The sequence below is a fragment of the Penaeus monodon genome, unplaced genomic scaffold (assembly GCF_015228065.2).
Source record: "Penaeus monodon isolate SGIC_2016 unplaced genomic scaffold, NSTDA_Pmon_1 PmonScaffold_12208, whole genome shotgun sequence".
NCBI lineage: Eukaryota > Metazoa > Arthropoda > Malacostraca > Decapoda > Penaeidae > Penaeus > Penaeus monodon.
Genome location: NW_023641055.1, coordinates 5,001 through 10,134, shown reverse-complemented (window position 1 = coordinate 10,134; position 5,134 = coordinate 5,001). Strand labels below are relative to the sequence as shown.

The 5,134-nt window shown below is 41.5% G+C and overlaps 1 pseudogene; it reads left to right on the top strand.

Moving 5' to 3' along the window:
* Positions 1 to 292: 292 nt before the first annotated feature.
* LOC119569028 lies at positions 293 to 5,057 on the top strand (annotated as a pseudogene).
* The last annotated feature ends 77 nt before the right edge of the window (positions 5,058 to 5,134 follow it).

The following is a 5,134-nucleotide window of genomic DNA, read 5'->3' as shown; positions in this document are numbered from 1 at the left end:
AAACCACAATTTTATAAAAAAATTTCTATAACCTTTAGTTTGAAAACTAAAACCCAAAATAAAAAAAAAAAAAATCTTACCCTGTAACACAAAATTTACATCCCTAGCACAAAACCAATGCTTAAACTTATAACAAATAACCTATAACCTGCAACATAACAACCCAAACCCAAACTTTCGGGCGTGCTCCTGTGGAGAAACCCGGGGTGGGGGGTCGATTCTCAAAACCTACTTTGTCATCCGATCCTGAGCAACCACGCAAGAAATACAACCGCCCCTTATTCTCGGCACGATGGGAAACCAAGGTGAGTGGTGGGGTGGAGGATGGGGTGAGGGAGGGAGGGGGGGGGAAAAAAGGGAAGGGTGGGGTGGGGGAGGGAAAGAGGGAAGGGTGGGGTGAGGGAGGGGGGAAGGATGGGGGGGGGGGGTGAGGAAGAGGAAGGGGAGGGAGGAGGGGAAGGGCGGGGGATGGACTGAAGGAGAAGAAAGAGGGAAGGAGGGAAGGGTGGAGGAGAGGTTTTTAGGGAGGGGGAAGGGTGGGAAGGGGTTTGGGGGGAGAGGAGGAGGGAGATATAAAAAAGAAGGGGGGGGAAAAAGAGGGACGAAAAAAGGAGGGAGGGGGGGGTTTTTAGGGGGAGGGAAAGGCGGGGGAGGTTTGGGGAAAGGGGATAAATGGGGAGAGAGAGGGGAGGAAGAAAAAAAAGGAGATAGGGAGAGGGAGGCAGAGAAAAAAGGGGAGAAAGGAAAGGGGGGGAGGGGAATAAAAGGGAAAAAGAGAAAGGGGGGGGAGGAGGGGAAAAAGGGAGATATAACCCCCCCAAAAGAAATTTTTAAAACCGGGGAAAAAAAGAAAAAATAAAAAAAAAAGAACCCCCCCCCAAAATTTTCCTAGATACTAGGGTTTGGGGGGGAGATTTTGGGAAAAAAGGTTAAGGGAGGGAGACACATTCAACCCCGGGGTTTTTTCCCCGAATAGAAAGCCATTAACCCCCCCCAAACTCCTTGTGGGAAAACACTTGCGTTTTATTTTTTTTTTCATTTTTTAAGCCCTTAAAGGCATTAGACCTTGGGTTGGATTTTTGGGATGAAAATTAGTATTTCAGTTTGGTTGTGTTTTTTTGTTTTTTTTTTTATTATAGTATTTTTGTTTGTAATGTTTTTTAATTTTATTTTATTAAATTTTATTATTTTTTTTTTTTTTTTTTTTTTTATTTATTTATATATATATATTTATATATCTATATATATATTATTAATATCTATGTATATATATATATATATATATATATATATATATATATATTTATATATCTATACACACACACGCGCGCGCTTGGGTGTGTGTGTGTGTTGTGTGTGTCTGTGTCGCTCCGTCTACCTGTCCTCGTAGATAAAAACATTGTTTTGGCCTGTATTCATAATCATTAGGTAGTGTCCTTCCCTCCTACCTTATTGGTATAATGGCATTATATTTGGGCTATTTATGCAAGCAAGAATTCGTAATTCATACTAAAATATGTACAGGAATGTTACATAATCACACGTTCCATAAATCTAATAATGATAATTAAGACTGCAACAATCGTAACTACTGATGATGACAGTGATAATAATAATTATTATTATAATGATAATATATAAAATAATAATAATAATAATAACATAAGCATCCAATCTTCAGTGTGTCTATCGACGGTTGACGGCGCTCCACGAGAACGCTTCATCGATTCCAACAACCAGATCGCGGCTTTGGTCGAGAAGTTCAAACTGGAGGGCGGTCCTTATCGCAAATATTCGGTCCGCCGCCGGATATGGATCACTCGGAGCACAAAGTCCCCTTGTCGGCGTACGGAAGACCGAGTGTGTTTTCCGCCATGACGGCTATATTCGGGTGATTTCGAGTGTGTGTGCCTGCACGCATCGGATACGTTTACTATTCTTTGGTTTAAGAGCACATTTTGCTGTGGTGCTTTTAAAGATAATTTGCTGTAAGTTGGTCGAAAACATGCACCTAGCAATTAGCTATTTTTCCTCGAAATATTTACCTTGATACATTATGAAGAACCGATGATCGAGCAGTCCGAAATATATGTTATCAAGACCGATCCAACAATCTCTGTAATTCATTAATATTATACAGTCTTTCCCATTCGTAAGCAATATATTGTGCAACCCTTAAGCATGCACATATTCACATGCCCAGAAATACTTATTCCTATATAGAACAGAGTCACCGTAAACAGAGACGAAACCGAGATCTTATTCTAATGTCACATGTGTTTTTCCCAATTAACAGGCGGTCGTTTACCATGATGTCTCCCTGTAGCTATATGGGCATCCAGCAGCTGTTTTCAGACTGCTTATGTTGCCTGCGTTCTTCTTCCTTTTGTGGAACTTTATTGGGAAATTGAGGTAAGCTGATGTGATGATTTGGTGCTTGGTTTATATTTCCTGTATTTTCTTAACAGGGCACGGGATAAAAAACGCGTACATACGTAGAGATGCACACATGTGGGGAATACCGATAGGTGATGAATGCATGGTACATCATATACATCATATACAAAGAAACACACAAGCAAGACAAAGAGAAAACAAAAATAATGACGAGATAAAAAAAAAAAGTCACTGATTTTTTTCTTTTCTCTTCCTTAGGAATACCAGCGCTCGTTTCAGAGTAGAGGCGGCCTCATCTTCAACTGCGTAGCTGGTACTGCCTACCTTGCTACAGCTGCTACCTCAAAAACATGTAAGTGGTTTCTCTCTTTGCAAATTACTGCTATCATTTCCGTATCATTTTATTCCTTATCATCTGAAGTCTTTGATTAATTTCTCGAAGTAGGCGGGCATTATCATTACCCACAACTCGATTTTTCAATTACTAATAACATTTCTGATTCATCTTTCAATATCCATTTCACCATCACCACCAAACCCATTAAACTCAGCCATTAAAATACAATATAACTTCATAACAAACAGCTGACCAAAGCCCTCTTGTCATAATAACACATATTTTTTAATTATACTTATGCATATATGTACTCATACATAAACAGGAACGCGTTATACTGTACAGAGGCATGGGGCTCAGAGTGCTTTAGCCTTAGTATCAAAAGATTCAACTTCCTCTGGTTCTCCTTCAGTCGCTCAGCACCGCACACGGTATTACCACGAGGCTCGAGAAGGCCTGTACAGGGGGCCCCCTCTTCATCACCACCTACAACACTGTTCTCCTACCTGTGCCTACATCAACGTTATGGCTGCCTCTGCTATCGTTTTCTTGTAAGTGTGGATGGGAAGAAGGGAGAATGAAGGGAAGTTTGAGTGATGGAGTGAATTGAGAGGATAGAGGAAGAGGGAGAGAGAAAGAGTGAAAGGTAGAAGGGCGAAGACGAGAGGGGGAGGGGAAGGATAGAAAGTGAGGAAGAGAATGGAAGGGTTTTCATCAGTTGGTGTTTATGGTTCAACTTTTTTCCTTTGTTAATATAGAAATTTGGTAAACTGTATCTCAACATCATGGCTAAAATTGTAAGTGCGAAATACTGAATATGAAAATTATGATGGTAGTAGTAATGCTCATTAATAAAAATGATGTCAATGAGGATAATTATGATTATGAATAACAAACAAGGGCCCTCCCCCTTATTTTCGAAGTGGCCTCGGACTCGGGGATACTGCCAGTCCGGGGCCCCGGGAAACTGGATGGGCTGGTTGATCTTCGGGTCGGTGTTATGGGCGGTCTGGGCATTCGTGGAGCAGCAAACCGTCGCCCTTATGATGGTCGTCAAATCCTCTTATAGTGCTGCCGCTGCCTCCATAGCGCTCACGACGTTCTATCTCCTTGTGGCTTCGGCGACGCTCAGGTGAGTTCCTCGGGGGATTGTCGGAAATATTTTTTTTTTTCTTGGTTTTATTCGGTTTTCGATATTAGTAGTTACTAATATTCCTTTTAGGTTCTGGATATATGTTGACACTGGTGGGTTAATAGCAAGTGAAAATATGCAGGTTTTGGGATAAAAAAAAACTGGTTTCTCTCGTGTCACAGGTCGCTTGTGGGATTACCCGACTGGCTGTACTACCTAAGTCACGTGATCGTGTACCGCTACGTCGCCGCCCCTCCTGCACGAACAGACCTTCCTCGACAAGCTGCCCAACCTCCCCGTCAACGCCACCGCAGTCTGTCCCGATAACAACGCCGAGTACGGCTGCCGATACCGCCCAACGGAACCTACTACTTGCTCGAGCGCTACCACTTCCCGCAGAACGGCCTGGACCTCGGCCGCCAGGACCTCGATCTGTGGTCCAACTTCGGCCTCTCCTTCGCCTTCTTCGGGGGGATGTTGACGCTCAACCTCATCCTGTACTTGGTGCCGCTCCCTGCATTCATCAAGTCCAAATTTAGGGACTGATTTGTTATTTTCTTTTCCTATTTTGGCATTTTTTTTTCCGGGTGAACATGTGGCAAGATTATCCACAGCAGGAATGGTTGTAGTTACAAATGTGTCCCTGACTTAATCTTATGGTGCGCTCATAAAATCACCCGTACTTATATGATAATGCAGCAATGTTATATAAGTACATACTCATTATCAGTAAGGTCAGTAGGGGCTGCTTATAAGCTCAGTGACTTGCCCTATATGAATAAAAAATTATACAGCGCCATCTCATATAGCTTGAGGAAGGGAATGTGGAATGAAGTTCTCTTTTTGGTTTAATATTTCCGATTTATACAAAGATATTCGATGCTCTGGTTTTATACTCCCTCCATAAAACGTTTTTGTCAAAATGAATCTGAAAAATTAAAGAAAAAGTTAAAAGTTAACCCTCAGACTGAGAGCTCGTCAGTGGTACAGCTCTATTTCGTGCCGTGATCAATGTCTGCCTTTGTGTACAGTATTAGCTACGGATTTATCAGCACTGTATTTATTTATTGTTGTGAACGTTATCATATTTATGACTTGACTGTTTCAGCACCGTTCATCTTTATCCGCGGGGAATTGTGTGATAGTGTAATTTTAGTACTCGGCTTTAATCACAATAAAATGTTTTAGTATTTTTTATTTTGATTTCCATTACAAGCTTAGAATTTCTTAGCAGGTGATTCTTATTAAAATAAGTGGACAGTATTTGG